The following is a 25,067-nucleotide window of genomic DNA, read 5'->3' as shown; positions in this document are numbered from 1 at the left end:
AAAGCACAATGATTATACAATGTCCCTTTAATAAATGACTAAATAACAACTAATTATGCTGCATCAATCACATTTGTTCATGTAATTAACCATTCAACACAAAAATCAATCCTGTTAATAAATGGCCATATAGCAACAGTACAATGTAATTATATAAACAAATATTGGATTTATATATGTTTGTGCATCATATTTGCTAAATATAATTATTATTTAAAGGGACACAAAACCCATATTTATTTATTTCATGATTCAGATAAAGCATGCAATTTAAAAAAACTTTCCAATTTACTTCTATTATCAGACTGGCTTTGTTCCCTTGGTATAGTTTGTTGAAGAAGCATAATGCACTACTTGGATATAACTGAACACATCAGGTAAGCCAATGACAAGATTCATATATGTGCAGCCACCAATCAGCAGTTAGCTCCCAGTAGTACATTGTTGCTCCTAAGCCTACCTAGGTATTTTTCAACAAAGGATAGCAAGTGAACAAAGCAAATTAGGTAAAATAAGTAAAGTGGAAAATGGTTTACAATTGCATTAATCATAAAAGAAGCATTTTAAGTTTCATATCCCTTACAATATAATTTACATAGTTATAAAAACTATATCAATAAATGACACATTTAATTTAAGTTTTAAAAAATATCAATAATAAAACACACAACAAAGCATCTCACAACCCATTCAGCATTTAAGCCTGACAGTTGTCTGGTACTAAGTATAAGCATCATGCAGTGATGTGCAGTCACTAGAGGCAGGTGAGGCAGTGCTTCACCTCTCATATGGGCAAAAATATATATTTTTTATTGGTTTTAAAAAAAAATTGTAAATTTTTTCCCCCAGCATTTTTTTTTCTCACAGCTATATGTTGTGCAATGAAGAGGCACAATCAGGTCTGCCCACCATTACACAACATGCTGCACCATCTACTGGATGCAAGTGGTTAAGATCATTGCATGGCTCATTAACTGCTTATTTGAGGCAGTCCTATTTGGGCTGAACCAATCCAGTGAGAGGCATTAGTAAGTGGAACATAGGGTTGGGGCTGGATGTTAAATCATATAAAACAAAACAAAAACGCAAAAAAACAACTTTCATATATTTTGTTGCTGTCCTGTGAACCTGCTAGCTTTGCTAAAGTGAAAAAGAGAGTTCTGTTCTTCCCCTCTAAGTGCAGTGGAATGTGCCACTGTCACTTCCTGAATCCTTACAGAGCAGGAGAGAGGCACAGAGAGCAGTGTTTCACCCACATCTTATTAAAGTAAGATTTTACTAAAAGATTCTGTTAGTTAAAATGATAATTTAATGAATGTGGTTTAGTGTTTGTTTACTCTTTTATAGCAGGGTCGTTTTTGTATTTTGTTTACTCAAACTTTACACCCACTAACTTAGCAGCTTGCCTCTGTACTTCACACTAAATTATAGACTAATTTTCTGAACTCTCTGTAGCTCTGCTGTTTTATTACTTTAAAATGCAGTGATCCCTCTCCCCCCCTTGTGTGTGTGTGTCTCTCTCTATCTATCCATCTCTCTCCTTATGTGTTGTTCTCCCCCATGGTCTCTTTCTCTCTCTGTCTCTCTTCCTCCCCCTCTGACTCTCATCCCTTATGTAATGAAAGAATCTATAAGCATAATTTGCAGCATTAAAGTAAAAAGTATGTTTTAAACATATTTTAATGGGCATGGATTTCTAGATCTCATAATCAGAGCAAGCATTGTGTTATCTGGCAAGAGTTTCTGTTACAATCCTTTTAGACTAAAATCAGATGTTTACTAAGTTGACCAGTTTTCCAAGACACCATTTAAAGGGACATGAAACCCATATGCAAATTTAAATAACTTTCCAATTTACATCTAATATCTAATTTTCTTTATTCTTTTGATGTCCTTTGTTGAAAATCATATCTAAATATGCTCAGTAGCTGCTGATTGGTGGCTGCACATAGATACCTCATGTGATTGGCTCACCCATGTGCATTGCTATTTCTTCAACAAAGGATATCTTAAGAATGAAGGCGTATCCTAGCCACTGCCTCACCATCCTCTGACGTCACTGCACGTCACTGGCATCATGTATACTTCAGTTAACATGTGTATCATATTCCCTGGTATAACTGGTCTAGGGATTATGTCAATGCTCTGAAATACTAATAATCTGTTTATTATGAAAGTGATTTGCTTATTGCTGATCATTGACATCATTTCCCTTCTACTCATACCTCTATTAATAAAACTCTCTGTTACCTGTAACACAGAAGGAGGTCTTCAAACTGTTATCTTCTTCTCATCTCTCAACCTGTCCACTTAACCCCATTCCTTCATGACTTCTTCCCTCTCCCTCTTTGCTTCTTTAACAACCCCTGCCCTAACTAATTTATTTAACCAGTCTCTCACCACTGGAATAAGTATAGGCATACATTAAAACGTACGTTAATCACACCAATAAAAAAAACAACCTTGTTTGACCCACCACCACTCCTATCAGCCAGTCTCCTTACTTCCATTTGCCTCCAAATTATTGGAACAACTAGTCTATAATTGGCTAACTCAATTTCTCTCAACTAACGCTTTACTTGATCCCCTCCAATCAGGTTTCCACCCTAATCGCTCAACAGAAACTACTGTCACTAAAATAACAAGTGATCTGTTATCAACTAAGTACTTCTTACTTATTTTTCTGGATCTATCTGCTGTTTTCAACACAGTTGATCATCCTTTCTTCTTACAGATTGTACATTAATTTGGCATCCAAGACACAGCCCTGTCCTGGTTTCCTTCCTATCTTTCAAAATGCTTGTATAGTGTTTCTTTTTAGAGTATATCTTCTGATTCTTTGCCTCTCTCAGTAATAGCACCACAAGCCTTTTTTCTATATATACATCCTCCTTTGGAAAATGTATATCCTCCTTTGTGTTCCAGTACCATTTATATACTGATGATACCCATCTCCTGATATCTCTTTACCAGATTACCAGTAGTACTATTGGATCCCTTCTAATGAATAGGAATGGGCGAAACACATTTGTTCGTTTGTTTCGAATTTAGAATGCACAACATTCTAACATTCGTTTTATGTAATAGTATTTCTAATGCTTTCTTTAAATGTAATATTCAAATTATGCAATATTCGAAATAGAAACATTTGAATTAATATATTTGTATCTAGTATGTATCAATTTACTAAATTCCCTATCAAATGAACTATGGAACTTCTGAATAGTATTTGTTAAATCAAAATGTTACATTCAAAATTTCCAATGTGGATATTCGATTTCATTATGAACATTCGAAAACGAAAGTAACATTCGATTACTGAATTTTAAAGGATTTTTCTTCTTATCAACATTTGATTGTCTAAAACAAATATCCACAGGACTATTGGTTCTACCAAACGAATTACACTTTCACCACATTTGCCCATCCCTACTAATGAATAAGAGCACATCATTTTCCCACTATAATGGCCCTTTAAGAACATTAAGCCTTCTTTAAAGGACCAGTAAACACAGTAGGTTTGCATAATCTACAAATGCAAGATAACAAGACAATACAATAGCATTTACTCTGAATTACAAATGAGTAGTAGATTTTTTTCTAGCAAATTTCAAAGTTATGTATATTTCCACTCCCCCTGTACCATGTGATAGAAATCAGCCAATCACAAATGCATACACGTACAGTCTGTGAATTCTTGCACATGCTCAGTAGGAGCTGGTGACTCAAAAAGTGTAAATATATAAAGGCTGTGCACATTTTTTTTAATGAAAGTAAATTTGAAAGTTGTTTAAGATTAAATGCTGTATCTTAATCATGAAAATTTAATTTGACCTGTTTCCCTTTAATCTTACCATAAAAAGTAAAGTTATTTCAATTTACAAAGATATGAAATAAACCTTCTGAAACCCTTATAAAAGGTGGGCATATGGTAGAGGAAATTTTTGCTCAAATTGTGTTCCAAAGTAATACTTAAAGGGATAGTCTGGTCAAAATTAAACTTCAATGATTCAGAGTATGCAATTTTAAGCGACTTCCTAATTTAGTCCTATTATCAATTCTAAAAGTTCTCTTGGTATCTTTATTTGAAAAGGCAAGAATGTAAGCTTAAGAGCCGGACCATTTTTGGTTTAGCACCTTTGTAGCGCTTGCTGATTGGGGTCTAAATGTAGCCACCAATCAGCAAGCGCTATCCAGATGCTGAACCAAAAATGGGCCTGATCCAGATACCAAGAGAACAAAGAAAAATTGATAATAGGAGTAAATTACAAAGTTGTTTAAAATTGTATGCTCTATCTGAATCATAAAAGTTTAATTTTGGCTACACTATCCCTTTAATTCAAACATAAAAATATTTATAAATATAAAAAAATGTATTTGAAAAATGATTTCAAGTTGCTCTAATGAACTTCTGTACAGGTAAACCTAAAAATATGTACTTCCAGACTGCAATGACAAACAATGTGTCCTTTATGTTACTATGTATTATCATCACTAAAAGTTGTAAATGAAAATCCACCAATCCTAATAAGAGTTCATGTAAATACCTCGGCATTAGGTTGATTCTTACTTGTAAAAACCAGTCTAACAAAGCTTTGTATTCTAGCATTAAACATTCAGTAAACCAGCCACTGTGGAATACTTTTACTTTATACTTTTGTATGAATATATATTAAAGCCATAATGCACAGTGCAAAATGGAGTATGCTTCATTCCTACAAGCCCTGCCATTGCTTGGACAAATAACCTGACAAGAGAATCTGTTAATTCCTCACAGTCGCAGTGTCACAGGGCATGTCTCAAATTGAAGTGAAACTTCTCTTTTAACTCTGTGAAGGTAAAGAGGAAAATGTACTTTAACTCTAAAAACAAAACTTAGAAGTGAAAACTGCTTTTGATGGCATTTTTTGTTTTCTTGCTGAAGTAAAGTGGATGATAATGTATCCCTTCTATCTTACAGGTTTGGGTAAGGTATTTAGAAAAACAAAAGATTAATCATTTTGGGGGGGGGGTGCAAAATAATAACTGGGCCCACCTATAGCTGTTTTGAAAGAGACTCATTATGAATTGTTTATAATAATTATCTCATGGTTTTATATTCTATTTGTTACAGGATTTGTATCCCAATAAAAAATGTGTCTAAATCATTCCTATGATCTTGTTTTGTCTGCTTAACTGATTTGCATTATCAAACAGCTGTTATCAGTTGATTACTATTGGCAAAATGTTTTATTTTCAGTAGTAAACTGGTCACAGGATAACATTGTTATCAGTGTAAAAAAGACCATTTTCCTTTTTTAATTCACTCTGTTATTGGTAGGGTTAATATAGTGCACAGCAGACAAACAGCAGCTAAGTGAGTCAGGTAGCAGGCCAGTGAGCCAGGCTGCCTGCACTGTTATGTGAGACACGTAGTATTAGGAAGCAATTTGAAGGGTGCTTCTGTAATCCAATGAATACAGAATGAATTTCACAGTGTGATGAGGCTCTGATGAAATGGATACCCATTGGGTTAATGTTTACATCCAACATTGATTTAAGGATGTGGTTGATTGTTTGTATTTTCCTCTATAGATTTTTCTCTTTAGCTACAGCAAAAACAGCAGAACCAGATCTCTTGAATTCAGAAGGCTGCATTCCATCATTTGCAGAAGAATGTGGGTAGAATTAAAAGACCTCTGATAACCATTGCATTTCCAGGATTCTCTTTACGTTTATTTGTAAACATATCTTTGTATCAAAGGAGTCATCTTTTGTGGAAGGAATGTATTGTATTTTTACATTCTAGAACAAGCTGTTTGTTAACCTACTAGAGGCTGCCTGTTTTATGACTCACTGGCTGCAGCCTGAAGGTGAGCAGACATGGACAGTGTCTCAGAGGGAAAGGTGAGCCAGATTGGAGTCAAGTGAATCCATATGCTGATGACATTCTGCTATCCTCTTCATGCAGTGCTGTGGACTGGCACATCGACGGCGTGTACGGGTTTCCTATGTAAGTTCACAATCTCCTACACCTAATTAGTGTCATTATACCATTTTACTACAGAATATGAGAATTTAAAAACTTTTTTCCCCCTAAATATTGGGTGATGTAGCCACTTTTATTATGTTTCTTCAATATGCTTGTTTGTACCTTTTATAGAAAGCAGTAATATATCTGAGTTTTTACATAGATCTAATATCTGCTAATATTTTATAGTCGCCTAGTCGGCCATACTATTTTAATTTAAACACATGTGGCTCAGATTAAATCAGTTACTAAGGAAGGAATATAGAGTTGTCATTTATTTTGTTCATAGCTCATCTCTGCTGATTTGCTGCTGAAAATGTATCCAGACAGCAGGAATGTGCTGCACTTGTTTTCTTCTTGGTGCTGTGGTAAAAATGAGAGATTGGTACAACATTTATTGTACTGCAAGGCACTTGTTGAAAATGAAATGTTTTATCATTGATGCTAAAACTAAGTTTAGATAGATAGATAGATAGATAGATAGACAGACAGACAGATATGATGGATAGATAGATAGATAGATAGATAGATAGATAGATAGATAGATAGATAGATAGATAGATAGATAGATAGATAGATAGATAGATAGATAGATAGATAGATAGATAGATAGATAGATAGACAGAGATGATGGATAGATAGATAGATAGATAGATAGATAGATAGATAGATAGATAGATAGATAGATAGATAGATAGATAGATAGATAGATAGATAGATAGATAGATAGACAGACAGACAGATATGATAGATAGATGATAGATAGACAGCATTTTCCTTTCATGGAAACAGTATTTTTGGTTTTACATGTTCTAGCACAAAGCGAAGACTGCAGCTTAAAGGAAAAATTGCTGAATATACAACGTGGTGAACCCTAGTTAACTTTTTATTAATTATCAAAAAACAAGTTAGTGTTTAGTGAATTAGTGAAAAGGAATGAAATAATAAAATGGTTGTTCATTTGGTATTTTGGGGTGCCTGTCTGATACGCTCATGCAGTCTTGTGAGTACAGCAAACAAACTGAAGACAATAGGGTTAAGTGCCGGGAACTACAATGGTATTTGCCATATATGTTGTCTTGGTACAAATTCCAAACTGCAGTTACATTAAGCAGTGTATCTTGTAACCAAACATTGTTCCTAGCTGAAGCTTGTCAATAAGTATTTGTGTATCAGGGTTTTGTGAATACACTGAACAGTTGGCACATCTTTAGGTAACTATAACCTAGCAGCTCGATCCTCCACCTAGAGATCATTATGGGTCACTGCTGCTGTGTTTTTAGCTACCTCTCTTGTATTAAACACCAGGGGAACTGACAGTCCACATGGTCTGTTGTCAGATCCTTTACTGAAATACAACTTCCCTGTGTTTATTGTTGCATCTCATTCTTTATATCTTCAGTGTCCTGTACAATATGTGTCTGGCATTCCCTGCCCACAATCAAACTGCAACTCGCGTCTGCTTATTCCAGAAGTTTCCTTGCTGAGCCTGTCTTTCATAGTCCTTGGGAATTTGTGGTCTTTATCACATAAGTATAGAAGTATTATTATTCGTATTAAAGCCACTTACCTTAAAAACGGATAAGGGAATATTATAGTAGAGTGCATGCTTATGTATGTACACACACACACATATATATATATTGCACACCTGAGGCCTCTCATTACAAAGAGTAAAGTTTATTCTTTTAAATAAAGGATAAAAATACCATCTTTAAAACAGAAACAAAGTTCTGCATCCCACTTGTTTTCTGACCTCTCAGAACAAATAACGTTTCCCAGCCTCCTGGACCTGCAATACACGTTCCTATTCATTCTGTACATACAGTACATTTTAAGGTAAATTTAACATTTTGAGATTATAATTTAATTATGTGTAGAAAAAATATGCTATATTTTTCTTTTGTGTAAAAGTACGACATTACTTTTTTACACAAAAAAAGCTTTCTTTTTCTTTAATCAAAATCGAGTAAGTGTTGTAAATCTGTTTGAGATATACTGTGTGTGTATATATATATATATATATATATATATATATATATATATATATATATATATATATTATATCAAATTTATTTTAATTTAATTTTTTTGTTAGAGAAGGTGATGCAGTTAACTTTTATATTCTAGGATTAGTTTTCTAAGCTTAGTTGATTAAATGTTTGCTATTTTTCATCAGTTATCTGCCACCTAGAGTGGGACTGCGCAAACTGCGGCCTGTGGCCTACATTCAGCCCTCCTAGGCTTTTTGTGAGGTCCTCAGCACAACTGAGCAGAAAACAGAAATCATTAATTAGTTATCAAAAAATCTGTTCCATGCTTCATTTTACATAAACAATATTTAGATGAGGCATCTCATGGGTATTTGTTTTTACTTTTGTATAAGGAACAGGCACATATTTTGTACTTTTTCAAATGTGTATTTGTTTAACCCTTTAAGGACACAGCTTTCAGTTTGCTCAATTGTTTTATGACGGAAAAATTCCGTCATATGTCCTTAAGAGGTTAATCTTGGTAGTAGGTCAATACTGTTCTGTTTTGATAGCCAAAAAAGACTATGAGATTAGTTTTCATTTAAATGAGGCATCCCATGGGTATATAGTTTTAATTTGTATAAGAATGAGGGACAGATTTAGTATTTCTTCAATTTTTATTCATCTAAAGTTGGTATTTATTGGCATAGGAAGCTTTCAGTTTAAGCATACAATAACCAGAGGGTCAATTGTCCCTCATCATTTTAAAGAAGACATTATTCAGTAATACAAGAACAATAGTGTAATAGAGGAGAAGGAAGGGTTCCTACCTATATACTCATGTGATTCAGACAATAAAACCTTGAGGCAGTTTAAATCTGCTTCACAAATTTTCCAGTGAAAAAAATGTAGTATAAATACCAGGATAAAATCAATATATTTTAAAGTAAAAACTTCCAGTAGTTTAAATTGTTTTGGCCTGTACCTAGGCTTCCTCAACATCATTTCTTCTTAAGGAAAGCTGGATGCAAGCCAAAACACGTTAGCACTACTGGAAGTTTTTTTAATATGAAAGAGATGTGAAACGCTAGGATTTACCATTGGAACAAATAAAGGGGACTTTCAGTCATGAAGTATAAAATAGTTCATGCTGAAAGTTCCTTTATTTTTTTGAAGAGTTTGCCGCACTGAGCAGCTCAGGCAGCCCACGGCATGAAGTTATTTTGCTATGAGGTTACGTTTCCACCTCTTAGCAAATAGCCGTGCGCTTGAACTGGCACCAAGCCGGATAGCCCGCATGGCTATTGAAGTATTTTATACTTCATGAATGAAAGTCCCCTTTATTTGTTCCAATTGAAAATCCTAGCGTTTCATAAACGCTAGGATTAACCATTGATTTTATTTTACACATTTGCAAGCCTTTTTCAATAAACAACATACAACAGGTTGTTTGATGCATCTTAACGGGATAGTACAGTCATCCTTTGGTAAAACCAAATATGTTAAAACAAAGTAAACATTAAAAAAGAGATTATGTAAACAACTTACTTGTTTTCTTGCAAAATGAGCACTTAGAATTTCTCACTGTAGCCCCTGCCACCAGTGTTATAAGAGTGGAGACTTTCTGTTTATCTAGTCTATTCACTTAAAGGGACATTCTACTCCAGAATTGTTATTGTTTAAAAAGATAGATAATCCCTTTATTTCCCATTCCTTATCTCAGTTCTTTTGGCAGACTTGCATTTTAGCCAATCAGTGCTGACTCTTACAGAGACATTCCGGTCAAAATTTAAATACACATAGATGAATTAAATCTTTGAATAGAAACATAATTGCAATATACATGTACTGGCAAAAATGCTTATAGTAAAAGTTATCACTGCTTTAATGTTTATATTTGTCTCTGCACATGCATATGAAGCATAGCTAGATGTTCTCAGTACACCAGCATTTTAAACACTGCAGCTGCTCAGAGCACCAGTGGGGCTTGTATCATGTCAGCTATTAACAAATGGAGTTATTACCAGATGGTACAAGCACCTAAGACTCTCTGAGTAAGTGCTTTGTTTAAAATGCTTGTGTACGGTGCATACTTAAATACACTTTTAAAACAGCTATAGCATTTATTAGAAGCTGCTAATGCATGTATATTACAAAAATCATTCTATTCAAAACTGAAATGCACCTACGTGGATTCTAATTTGGACTGGAATATCCCTTTAAATAACTGCACAAGAGTGAGCACAATGTTATCTATATGACACACATGAACTAGCACTGTCTAACAGTGAAAAGCTGTCAAAATGCACTGAGATAAGAAGCAGTTTTTAACAGTTTAGAAAAGTTTGAGCCTACCGAGGTTTAGCTTTCAGCAAAGAAAACCAAGAGGACAAAGCAAAATTTGATGATAAAAGTAAATTGGAAAGTTGTTTAAAATTGTATGCCTTTTCTGAATCATAAAAGTTTAATTTTGATTAGACTGTCCTTTTAATACTAAACCAACCCCTGTATAGACCATATCCTCATTTTAGGCCTGTGACATGAAGTAATGGACACTGTACAAATGAAGTTTAAAAAAAATATATGAAAGGTAAAATTAATTTAAATATATTAATAATTCATATTGCAATGATTTCTATTAAGTATATGCCACTGCTTATTGCAGTTCTATTACAACAATGAAACAGACTGTTTAATATCCCTTTAATGATAATATATTATACAATAATTGTTGTGAAATAGTTTTCTTGGCCTTAGTTACTGCTATTTTGTATTTCTATCAGAGGCTATATTCTGAGCATATGCATGTACTGACATACATTGCAGATGCATGAGACACACAGGTCCCAGAGGACATTAAACAATTGAGAGCTCAGACCCAAAGTACCATTTCTCCTTCATTCATGTTCTGTCTTTTAAGTTGACAAGCTTATTATGGTCGCTGTATCAGGATTTGCAGGGCTGAAGGAATGCTTGTTCTCCCCACTAGTATAACTGATAAGCAGAGCTCCTACCCTTCCAACAATGACTCCTGCTGTCTCCACTTCAGGGGAAATGTCCAAATTTCCAGAGCAAAACCAATGGCCATCCCAGTTCTGCCCACAGTCTTCTGTGACAGTGCCCAACCCAGACTGAAAGGTAAACCTTCGGCCCTGCCATCCTTTCAATAAACACTGGTGAGCCACCATCGATAATCTCCCCACACACCTCTAGTCCCAAGAAGCCTCTGAGAACTGTTTGGTTGTAAGGAAAAGATAAAGTGCTTAGTTATAGTAATCATGCTTTGATTACTGGAAATTCTGCAAAAGTGATGTAGTAACTTATTTCATAGCAATACCTAAACGGAAGATTCTTTCAAGCATTATCACTTTTAAACATGGGCCACAAAAGCTCCATTCCTTTAAACAGAACCAAAAGTCCCACCCGCCCCATTTGATATTTCTATAAGTTCCACACCTTTAGGTATTTGGAGGAACATTCAAGTTAATTATGTATTCCTTTATTCATAAATAGAAATTAAATCAACATCATCATGCTGCTACTATAATATTTTGCTTCTATTTTATTTTCAAGACTGGAAAATTGCTAATGTAGTGCCTCTTCGTCAAAAGGGTAGTAGGGAAGATTCTGCTAACTATAGGCCAGTCAGTTTGACCTCAATTGCAGGGAAATTAATGGAAACTCTTTAAAGGAAAGACTTGTGTCTTACCTTCAGACAAACAACTTAGAAGACAAAGGACAGCATGATTTCACTGCTGGAAGATCATACTAATCTTATTGATTTCTTTGACCATGTAACTAAATTAATAGACCAGGGAGGAGCCATAGATGTTGCATATCTAGACTTTAGCAAAGCATTTGAAACTGTCACACACAACAAACTTATTCACAAAATGTATTGCCTTGGAGTAGATGCTAAGATTGTTAAATGGGTAAAATGCTTGCTTAAGGACAGAAGACAGAGGGTTTCAACTATGGAATACATTCAAATGAGGGGTCAGTTACAAGTGGTGTTCCCCAAGTGTCAGTTTTTGGGCCTGTTTTGTTTAACATGTTCATAAATGATTTTGGAATTTGGCTTAATGGGAAGGTTTGCTTGTTTGCTGGTGATACAAACATTTGAAACAGAGTTAAAGGGACATTATACACTAGATTTGTCTTTGCATAAATGTTTTGAAGATGATCCATTTATATAGCCCATACAGTTTTTTTTTTGTCTGTTTGTTTTTAATGGATAGTTTTGCTTATTTTTAAATAACATTGCTCTGATTTTCAGACTCCTAATCAAGCCCCAAAGTTTTAGGATAATACTGATGTATACCTACTCCAGCTTGCTCATGTTTGTGTAAATAGTCTTTTCATATGCATAGGAAGGGGGAGTGTCTGTTTTTCCCACTTGTAGTGGGTGTTTCAGCTTTTTCTTTTTTTTACAGAGCTAAACTGGGAGCTTTTATACTGGATTTTTAGATCAGTATTTGTGCATATTATTCTTTATAGTAGTGTCTATTACATGCAATTATATGACACTTAGTGTATACTGTCCCTTTAATGTTTCAGGAGGGGTTGATCAATGAACAGTGATATTAAAAAACTGTAGGACTGGTCAAATAAATAGGATCATAAAAGTAATATTAGCAAGAGCAAAATTATGCATATAGGATCCAAAAACCCAAAGGCCAATTATAGTCTCCAGTGCATATTACTGACTGTAACTAAAGAAGAACAGGACTTGGGAATTATTATTTCAGATTTTTAAAAGGGACAGCCTACACCAGAATTTTTATTGTTTAAAAAGATAGATAATTCCTTTATTACCCATTCCCTAGTTTTGCATAACCAACACAGTTATATAAATACACTTTTTACCTCTGTGATTACCTTGTATCTAAGCCTCTGCAAACTACCCCTTATTTCAGTTCTTTTGACAGACATCCATTTTAGCCAATCAGAGCTGGCTCACTGGAACTCCATGTGCATGAGCACAGTGTTATCTATATGACACACATGAACTAACACCCTCTAGTGGTGAAAAACTGTCAAAATGCCCTGAGAGAAGAGGCGGCCTTCAAGTGCTTAGAAATTAGAATATGAACCTCCTAGGTTTAGCTTTCAACTAAGAATACCAAGAGAACTAAGCATTATTGCTGATAAAAGTAAATTGGAAAATTGTTTAAATTTTCATTCTCTATCTGAATCATGAAAGTTTATTTTGGACTAGAATTTCCCTTTAAAATTTGGTACAAACTGCAGCAGTGCAGCCAGTCAAATACTTAGTTGCATTGGGAGAGGTATTCGTAGCAGAAATAGCAAGGTCCTTATGCCACTTTACAGTTAGGCCACATATAGAATACTGTGTACAGTTTTGGAGACCATATCTTCAGAAAGATAAATAAATTAGAAGCTGTCCAAATGAGGGCTACTAAAATGGTACACGGTCTAAAATATAAAACGTACAAAGAAAGTTTCTATGACCTAAATATGTATAGTTTAGAGAGAAGGGAAAGAGGTGACATGATAGAAACCCTCAAATATATGAAGGGACTTAATAAAGTAGAAGCTGAAAGCATTTTCCACAAAAAAACAAATGCCAAAACAGGGGGTCACAATCTAAAGTTAGAGGGTAGCAGATTCAGGAGAAATGTGAGGAAGCATTTTTTTTTTACAGGAAGGGTGATGGATTAATGAAATAAACTTCCATTTGAGTTTATAAACTGTCAGGGTGCCAGGAATTAGACTGAGACAAGAAGTGCAAAAATAATCACACCTTTATTAATAGCAAAAAAATAATAAATAAATAAATAAATAAATAATAAAGTCCACAAGTCAAATAACAAGCCAGGAATCAAAACCAGAGCTGGTAGTCAGACGAGCCGAGTCAGGGGCCAAAGCGAGTAGTCAGACGAGCCGGAATCAGGAACAAGTACAACAGCAGAGTCAGGAACAAGCCAGGGATCAGGAACCAGGAAGAATGTCAGACAGCCAGGTAATACACAGGAGCTCTCACAAACAGGTCTGAGACAATGCAAGGGCAAAGCATACTGAACAAAGGCTCTATAAAAAATAAGTGATGACATCACAATTCTGAGACTGCATCCTGTCTCACACGGAAGATGTACACCAGTCTGGCCATAAAAGTAAGTGCAGGAAATGAGCAGCATCACACAGTATGCACCAGAGTCAGCAAGAGAGATGAGTAAAATGGCTGCCAGCAGCACATGGCAAATAAAGCAGGGAAAAAACCCTGACAGTACCCTCCCCTCAACGACCCCTCCCCCACAGGAGGAAAAAAGGCTTATTGGGGAAATGGGCATGGAAGGCACGGAGGAGGGTGGGAGCATGAACATCGGAGGAGGGAACCCATTAACGCTCCTCCGGACCGTAGCCCCTCCAGTGAACAAAATACTGTATGCGGCCCCTGGACATACGAGAGTATAATAATGCTGCTGACCTCATATTCCTCATGGTTGTCAACAAAGATAGGATGGGGACGAGGCAACACAGTGGTAAACCGATTATAAACCAATGGTTTCAAGAGGGAGACATGAAAAACATTGGAGATGTGCATTGCAGGAGGAAGGTCAAGAGCATAGGCCACAGGATTGACCCGTTGGAATATTCGAAAAGGACCAACATAACGGGTTTATTGGAAGGCACACAAAGGTTTAAGTTGCGGGAGGACAGCCAAACTCTCTCACCAACCTGGTAGGAAGGCGCGGGCAGATGCCTATGATCAGCCTGGAACTTTTGGCGCTGCATAGAACGATGAAGGCAATCCTGAATCTGCACCCACGTGGAACGGAGTTGCCGGAGATGCTCCTCCAAAGCCAAAATACCCTGAGACATGAATTGGGCAACAAGGATGGTTGAAACCCATAATTCGCCATGAACGGGGATAACTTGGAGGAAGCATTAATAGCACTATTACAAGCAAACTCTGCCCAAGGTAATAGTTCAGACCAATTATTGTGGTGATCTGAGACATAGCAACTGAGGAACTGTTCCAGAGCTTGATTAGACCATTCCGCAGCCCCATTGTATTGAGGGTGATATGCCGAGGAGAAGGAAAGCTGGATCCCCATTTAAGCACAAAAGGAACGCCAAAATCTGGAGACAAACTGGCTACCCCGGTCCGACACTCCACTCCTTGGGTAACCCATGTAAACGGAAGACCTCCCAGGCAAAAATTGAAGCAAGCTCCTGAGCGGTAGATAACTTATTCAAGGGAATACAATGTGACATTTTAGAAAAACAGTCAACCACCATAAGGATAACAGTATTGCCATTGGAAACAGGGAGATCGACAATGAAGTCCATGGAAAGATGTGTCCAAGGGCGCTCACCATTAGCAATAGCTTGAAGAAGACCCACAGGAAGACGTTGAGGAGTCTTATTCTGTGCACAAACTGAGCAGGAGGCAACATACACAGCAACATCAGAAGGAAGACCTGGCAACCAGAATTGTCGAGTGACAGACCAAATCATTTGGTTCTTGCCTGGGTGACCAGCGGCTTTAGGATAGTGGTAAGTGTGAAAATGTTTAGTTTGAAGATTCTCAGGTACAAAATACTTACCACTATGTTTTTCATGAGGTGCATTGGTTTGTGCAGCCAAAATATGGTCTCCGCTGGAGACAATTTCTTAGAGAAGAAACCACATGGGTGCAAGGAACCGTTAGGCATAGGACGTTGAGACAAGAGGGCACCTACTCCAGGCTCAGACGCATCAACCTCAAGAACGAAAGGCAGGACAGGATTATGATGAGCCAGAACTGGAGTGGCAGCAAAGGCAGTCTTAAGACTATCAAAGGCCTTAATGGCAGTAGGTGACCAATGGAGTGGATCATTCTCTTTACGGGTCATGTCTGTGATAGGTTTGACCAAGGAAGAAAAGTTTTTAATAAACTTTCTATAGTAATTGGCGAACCTCAAAAAACGTTGAATAGACCGAAGACCAACTGGGCGAGGCCACTGCCGAACTGCAGATAACTTGTCAGGATCCATGGAGAACCCTGCAACAGAGATAACATAACCTAGGAAGGTTACTTGAGTCTGATGGAACTCACATTTCTTGAGTTTACAAAACAGGCCATTCTCACGTAGTCTCTGAAGAACCCGTGTAACATCAGAACGATGAGTCTCAAGTGTGGATGAGTGTATGAGGATGTCGTCTAAGTACACCACAACACACTGTTGCAACATATCTCATAGGACATCATTAATAAGTTCCTGGAAAACAGCAGGAGCATTACATAGGCCAAAGGGCATTACAAGATGCTCATAATGCCCGCTCCTGGTGTTAAATGCCGTTTTCCATTCGTGGCCCTCCTTGATTCTAACGAGATTGTACGCTCCTCTCAAATCAAGTTTAGTAAAGACTGTAGCTCCCTTGAGGCAGTCAAAGATTTCCGTAATGAGCGGAATAGGGTAAGCATTCTTAATGGTAAGATGATTAAGACCCCTATAATCGATGCATGGTCTTAACTCGCCACCCTTTTTCTTCACAAAGAAGAAGCCAGCCCCTGCAGGAGAGCAGGATTTGCGGATGATCCCCGCGACAGAGCATCGGCAACATACTCCTCCATAGCTAAATTCTCCGCAACAGACAGAGGGTAAACCCGGCCCTGAGGAGGTATGGCTCCGGGTTGCAGGTCTATGGCACAATCGTAAGACCGGTGAGGAGGCAACGTACCATCACGCACCTTGTCAAAAATGTCTAGGAACTCTCTGTACTCCTCTGGCAATTGAGATACCGAAGAAGTGCACAAGACTTTAACTGGTTTCCGAAGACAAGTGGAAATACATTGCGGAGACTACGACAACATTTCATACCTGTGCCAGTCGAGACTGGGATTGTGCTTTTGGAGCCAGGGATAACCCAGAACAACCAGAAAATGTGGAGAGTTTATCACCTGGAACTGGAGGGTTTCAAAATGGAGAGCCCCAACAACCATGGATAACGAAGCAGTTTCGTGAGTAACGTGTGCGGGCTAAAGGGGCCTGCCATCAATGGCCTCAATAGCAAGCAGAACGGACCGAGGCAAAACAGGAATGGAGTGCTTTGATACAAAAGCACTGTCAATGAAATAGCCCGCAGCACCGGAGTCAACAAGAGCCTGGGTGACTATGGAGGAGTCCACCCAGGAAAAGACAACCGTGACCAAAAGTTTCTCCTTTAGCGGTTCCAGGGACGAGGATAAACCACCCAAGGTCTGCCCCCGACAGGACCTTTGGTGTGAGCGTTTCCGGGCCGTGTAGGACAAGACTTCAAAAGGTGACCCTGTAACCCACAATAGAGGCAGAGCCCCTCCCTCCTCCTAAAGGCCCTCTCCGCTGCGGAGAGATGCGTGAATCCCAACTGCATTGGCTCAGCAGTACTTGGTGACTCTGGACCAGGAGGCATGGGAGGAGAGGGAGGCATGGGTGGGAATGAACACATAGGAGACAAAAGAACAGGAGGCTTCCACAATCGCTTCTTGAAAGAGTCAGAATGCTAGCAAATTTGTTGAGTTCCACGCAACGTACCCTGTATAAATAGTCATCACATGAGTGCATTGCCACGTTATTTAAAATGCATAGCATGGAGCATAGCTATATATGTCCTATGTGCTCATGCACACTAAAAGATCTCAATGGAATGGTGAATTTAAGTGTATTGCAAAATTCCTCTATTCAAAACGATCTGCAATTTTTGATGGAATGTGTCTTCAGTTATATGAAAGCACTAAGGAAGCATACACATAGGGCTGGAACTATAGTGCAGGGGAGCCAAACGTATAGCATGCTTAAAGGAACAGTAAAGTAAAAAAATAACTTTCATGATTTAGAGCATGTCATTTTAAACAAATTTCAACTTTATTTCTAAATCGCTTCATTTTTTGGGTATCCTTAGTTGAAAAGCATTCATAGGTGCACTCAGAAGCAGCAATGCGCTGCTTGATGATTTTAAGGCTGCACATATCTACCCTTTGTCATTAGCTCATCCAATGTTTTCATCTAGCTCCACATAGGGCATTGCTACTCCATCAACAAAGGATAACAAGAGAATGAAGCAAATTTGATAATAGAAGTGAACCAGGGAAGAAAAATGTAGGGTTTTTATGTCACTTTAAATACAATGAACTCTTTGCAGCAGTGGCGGTTCTAGAACTTAAAATTTGTGTGCTAACGTAGATCTAGATTACAAGTGCAGTGCTATTTAGTGCTCTCACTCAATCGTTAAAGTGATGGTAAACTCTCCCCTTTTTAAAATCAGATCTGGAATGTAAGCGCTATTTTAGATGGAGTTTAATTCATTAGCTGTAATGAAGATGCAGTATAACATGCTTTTTAATATAGATATGAAATTCAAATACTGCATGCTCCTCCGCCCACTTCAAAAGTAAAATTTTCTGTGAGCTAACAGATTGAATTGTTGTCCAATCAGCGCTCTCCCCATATGGCACTTTTGTTGTAGCTAGAGCATTGATTGGAGAGTAATTCAATCATTTAGCTGACAGGAAAATTGACTTTTGAAGTGGGTGGTGTAACGTGCGGTATTTGAATTTCATATCTATATTAATAACTAAGTTATAGCGCATCTTCATTACAGCTAATGAATAAAACTCCATCTAAAATAGCGCTTACATTCCAGATCTGATTTTAAAAAGGGGAGAGTTTACCATCACTTTAACTTCGCTAGAAAAAAAAAACAAATTTTCTTTCATGATTTGGATAGAACATACAATTTGAAACAAGTTTCCAATTTACTTCTATTATCAAATGTACTTCATTCTCTTGTTATCCTTTGCTAAAGGAACAGCAGTGCACTACTGACAGTTAGCTAAGCACATCTAGTTAGCCAATCACAAGATACAAATGTGTGTAGGCACCAATCACCAGCCAGTATGCACCAATCACCAGCCAGCTCCCACTAGTGTACGATATGTGCGTATTCTTTTTCAACAAGAGATACCAAGAGAACGAAGCACATATGACAATAGAAGTGAATTTAAACATTTCTTAAAATGTCATGCTTTATCTGAATCATGCAAGTTTAATTTTGACTTTCCTATCCCTTTAACTTTTTGCACAAGTCTGGTAGTGCTGATATTATAAATTGAAAGTAAAAAATTTGCGCTTGCTCAAAAAGTTAACCAGAGTATATTGCGTTTGCGGTATCACATTATCACATTGATTTCAAAGGAGCAAAGATGTAAAAAAAAAAAAAAAAACACAACCCCTTTACTTGTGCATTAACCTCCTTCGCAAACCCTCTACTCTAATAACCCCCCCCCAACTGTCACATTCCCCTACTCTTTTAACCCCGCTATTCTACTAACCGCATCACTATTAACCCCTAAACCGCCACTACTCCTATCACAATAAAATCTTTACACAATTAACCCCTAAACCGCCACAGTAACCCCCAAACTGCTAACCCCCCAAGAACCCTAACCTAAGACCCCCCTAAATTATGAACATTTAAAAAAAAATCAGTACAAAAAATAAAATACTAAAAATAAAAAATAAACAACAATTAAAAACCCTAGCGCAGAACTAAAAACTCTATACTAAAAAGAAAATAACCCCCACAAAAAACAACCTATCTTTACAAAATCCTAATCTAAAAAAAATCGCTCTGAAAAGGGCATTTGTTGTAGTGATTACAACTAATCTGTAAAAAAATCCCCTATCCTAAAAAAAAACCTATAATAGCGCAAAAAAAATATTGCAAACGTGTTTGCCCTTCCCGCACAAAAAAATTGCACTCCATTTGTAATCTATCTTAAAGGTGGTCAAAAAGTTGAAAGACACAGCACACAGAATATATGGAGCTGCTTCGCACCGAATGCGCTGCCCTTTACAGTTTTATGAGGTGCTACATGTGCGTAGCACCTCCATGCGTTCCAGCTGCTTTTGTACATTACATTGTCCCTTTAATACACTGCTGCATCCAGTGTTAGCTAGTGTGCATATTTGTTGTATAGAGTATAGTGATAACACTAACACTGTTGCAAATCGCTAGATGTTTCATCGTCTCTAAGCATCTGTAATGTGATATGCTGTTCATTCTGCGTGTTACAGCTCCTATATAATTGCAAAATATGTTATATATAGTATATTCTATAAACAAAAATGATATTGAAATTGATCATACCAATATTATATTATTACTAATACAGGATTTCCATAAGTTCTTGACTTTGAATTACATGAAGTAAATATACATTTCCCTTATTTGTTTTTGATGGTTTGACACATGACATAGGAAGAACATAGTTGTGAAATTAAAATGTTTTCTGGTTCAGAAATATTCAGCAACTAGTGTGACACTTTGATTACTGCAGCTCTATGTAGACTAGTAATTTTTGCTGGTAAGCAAGTGATTCTGCAGTACTCTGGGTAAAAAGACCCTTTCATCCTAAATTTGCTTTCCTGAATACTTAATGCACAGATAATTCTGCTGCCGTCTGCCTTCTTTAATCCTCAGCGAATCACAGACCGGGGATTACAATTCAATAGTGATATTATCCGCTTTTGTCTGCCTATTGGAAAGTTCCTCCTCCATGCACATAAAGCCCTTTGATTGGCTGTCTCTATACATCAAGATGTTATTACTGACTGTCCCTCTGCTTATAATACAGCTCTGAAGCTGAGAAGCTCATGCAAATGCTATAGCAAAGGTTGATTGCACATACAAACAAGTCACTATACAATACTGGCACAAGGATATATGTACAAGCAAAATGTGTTCAATACAGAATTATAACATTTGCATATTATCAATAAAAAATGCAATGCAATATAACTTTTAGCTAAAGTACATGGATTAAATGTATAATTAAAAACAAAATGTATTTTTATGTTAGAATAGAGATGAAGACAATACACACGCATGTATATGTACTGTCAAAATTATTATGTCATTTATACATTTAAAAAGAAAACGCTACACCTGTGACACCTTATATTCTTCTAACTATTTAACACTGATGACAAACCTCAGTTCTGGCTTTTCAGATGTTGCTGGAAGAAATGTAAACACCTCCAACTAATACAAAGTAATATACTTATGTATGTAGCAGGTGCACACATTTAGGGTATGGAAAACTACTCAGAGTTGATTTGAGCACTTCAAAAATGACAAAATATTTTGTAATTATTTTTCAAAATTATGAGAATTTATAGCTAACTGTATTACATTTAAATGTTGATGGTAATTTAATATTTTTAATAGTTGATAATGTTTTTAAAATTTGTTTAACAAATTTTATTTTTAATTTTTTTAGAATTATGTTTGTGAATTATATACTGCTATGTTGTCTATAATAATATTGCCCAAAATCCTCTTGTGCAAGTCAAACATACTGAGATCAGTGTAAATCCAGATTTAGTGTGACTCGCTTGCACAAGAGGATATTTGACTCCGTAAATTGCTAAATACCATAAATAGCCTCCTACTTCCACATTTGGCAGTAAACAAAACAGCCGAATGCACATCTCTAATATATACTAGTCCTAAAGTCCGTGTACATGGGCCAAAATGCCCATCTACTTGCATCCCCTCTCCATCCCTCCTTCCCCTTACCTGCCGCTTTCAACATTTTTTATTTTCTGAAGTGCAGCGGTCCCTTCCGCTCTACTGCGCATGACTGCATCGGACAAACATACCTGGCCTTTTATATTATAGAATATGTGGAATTTTGTCCTGAGAGTCAGGTTCCCTAGAAACTGCCCTGTTAGTTGCCATTGTTAAAAACTTATGATGGTACCAGTGTTTTTTTTTTTTACCAGGACTGGACTGAGGCTATACATAGGCCCAGGCATTTAAATGCGGAGCAGCCCACATCAGTTAGATCTCGCTAGGTAGCCATATACTAGACATGTGCATGGCTAAAAAATTCGGTTCGGTTCGGATCGATTCAGATTTTTTCGAATTTCGGTTCGGAGCGATTAGAATTCGGAAAAATTTGAACCGATTCGGTTCGGATTTGTTTCGGATTCATTCAGATTCTAATAAATTCGGTTCAGATTTGTTTCGGATTCATTCGGATTCGAATAAATTTGGCTGGATTCGGTTCAATTCGGTTCGGAATTTCGGTAAGTGTTAGGTGGGATTAGACTAGTATTATGTACTGTATATTAGGTGTAACCCATAGCAGAGTGATATAACCTAATATACTGTACAATACTAGTGTAATCCATGGCCATCCAAATCTACCGAATAAATCCGAAGTAATTCGGATTTATTCGGTAGATTCGGCACTATTTTAATTCGGAAATTCGGTTTGATACGAATCTCAGAATTTGAAGAATTTTCCGAATTTTCGAATAGAACCGAATCGCACATGTCTACCATATACACCTGCAGCATCTCTGCTTAACAGCCAGGCAGTAAATGTGCTTTCTGCTTTACATAATATGCGGATTGTAACAACTTTCCTATTGTTATCCATATTAAGGGCCACATAATAGACCGGCCCTGTATTTGACTATCCAACCTTTTCAAACAAAGGGCCACACTGGAATTGTCTTTCGTCTCTGAAGCGTTTTTCAAGAGACAATATAAACAAGCGGCTACCAAAGCAAATGATACTATTTAAGTGTGTGTATGTAGCTTGGTGTCCGAATGTAGCAACATATTTGTAAAATAACTTATACAAAGAAAAAATAGTGTGAAATACAATAACTTCCCTCATTGATTGGATGCGGCCCTGGTTACTCCTTCACGGTCTATTGGCGGCGCTTCTCAGTGTGTAACGGTGGCTTTATCTATGTCTCACAGGTCTCTGACAAGGCTCTAGTCTTGACAACCTCAGAAGTAGAGCGATAACAATACTGCAATATAATCTATCATACAAGAGATGTTTTATATTTTGAAAGTTAAAGGGATCATGATTCAGATAGAGCTTTTAATTTTAAGCAACTTTCTAATGTTCTCCTATTATCAATGTGTCTTTGTTCTCTAGGTATCTTTATTTGAAAAGCAGGAATGTGAGCTTAGAAACCGGACCATTTTTTGGTTCACCACATGGTTAGTGCTTGCTGATTTTTAGCTAAATGTAGGGATGTAAGCTCAGAAGTGTGCACGTGTCTGCACTACTATATGGCAGCAGTTTTGCAACAATGTTATACATTAGCAAGAGCACTAGATGCCAGCACTATATCCTGTAATTTAGTGCTTCAGATATGTGCACGCTACCTACCTAGGTATCTCTTCAACAAAGAATAACATAAGAACAAAGCAAATTTGATAATGGAAGTAAACTGGAAACTTTTTGTAATTGTATTCTTTCTATGAATAAATGATTTTGGGTTTCATGCCCCTTTAAATAGCCCTTATCTGTAATAAAAATATTGTGTAGGTCTTAAATATCTCTAATATTATTGTGTTGTCTGATGTTATATGCCTACTAATTTTTTATGTAAAATGCAAGATTGTCCAAGTGAAAAAATAACATTTTATCTACTCATTTTAATGACTAATTTCTATAGAAATACTTATATAAAATCCTAAACGTTGGTGTTTTAGAAAGGTGAAATTATATTATGTTATGTTTTTCCCCCCATAAGTTATACAATAATAAATAAGTACATAACTAAAGTGCTGTTTTTTATTATGTTCATTGTAGAACATATGATATGGTATATCTGCAAACAAGTAGTTTTTTTTTCCTGAAAATGAATAATGTGCTGGGATAAAAAACCACAATATATTTTAATTTTTGGGACAGTCTAGTCCAAAATTTCATGATTCAGATAGGGAATGTCATTTTAAACAACTTTCCAATTTACTTTTATCACTAATTTTACTTTGTACTCTTGGTATTCTTAGTTGAAAGCTAAACCTATATGCTAATTTTTTAGACCTTGAAGGCCGCCTCTAATCTGAATGTATTTTGACAGTTTTTCACCACTGGAGGGCATTTTATGTGTGTCATATAGATAACATTGTGCTCATGCATGTGGAGTTACCTAGGAGTCAGCCCTGATTGGCTAAAATGCAAGTCTGTCATAAGAACTAAAATAAGGGGGCATTTTGCAGAGGCTTAGATGCAATGTAATCACAGAGGTAAAACGTGTATTATTATAACTGTTGGTTATGCAAAACTATAGAATGGGTAATAAAGGCATTATCTATATTTTAAAACAATAAAAATTCTGGTGTAGACTGTCCCTTTAAATGCACTGACTGCAAAACTATTTAAAAGGCGTCAGTAAATTGGTTTGAAATGGTTAACCATTTAAGAAACTTGTGTAAGCGCTAATATAAAAAAAAAATGCACACAGAAATGGTCAAAAGACAGCTCAACTATTTAGTTTTATGCAGTTTGTAGATAGACACACTTAATTTGCATTGAACTATACAATTTCATCCCCTTTAATGTGTTCCCAATAAATTAATTGTACCTGCTAGATTCACTTTACTTTGACATTTAAATTAGTTGTTTTTCCTTTTAAGAACACCTATGCTAAGAATGTCAGTACAGCAGCAGAGGCTAGAGAAATGTTATGTAAACAGGAATAAATTTGACCTCCCATGGAGGATATCGATAGCCCACACTTTCATAATTCAGATAGATGTATGCATTTTTTTGATTGGCTAATGATTGTCACATGAATGGGTGTCTGGAGGAGGGGGGGTACTTGCCCCCCCCCCTCGGAATTTAACTCCAGGTAAAAAGTCAGGCACACTTTTGCAAACACACAGCAAGATTAAAACTTACTCTTCCATTTTGCTTTAAATCTAGCTGTTTGTTTGCAAGGGAAAGCCAAACTTTCTATGTGTTGTGTTAATATTTGTGTTTCATAATTTTACCTGTGGGTTTTGAACCCAGGCTGGTGTGGGGTTGACTGCCTGAGTTGCTGGTAGCTGCACAGCTGTCTGTGAGTACCAAGGGCTGTGAGATTTATAGTGATATAGGATGTGCACCAAGTCTATTTTGAGAGTGCAGTCTGTTTCCATGTTTTGCATGTTTCTAGAGAAATTACAAAGGGCCTGTGTCACCCTTGTTGAAATCTCAGTGTGTTTGGTTGAAGGCATGCGTTGTGTGGCTGTAGGTTTGGAACTAAGGAAGAGACTGTGACGTGGTCTTGGGCCTATCA

This window comes from Bombina bombina, chromosome 5, assembly GCF_027579735.1.
Source record: "Bombina bombina isolate aBomBom1 chromosome 5, aBomBom1.pri, whole genome shotgun sequence".
In the NCBI taxonomy this organism is placed as follows: Eukaryota; Metazoa; Chordata; class Amphibia; order Anura; family Bombinatoridae; genus Bombina; species Bombina bombina.
The sequence above is the reverse complement of the archived record's forward strand: the minus strand, read 5'-3'. Positions refer to the sequence as shown.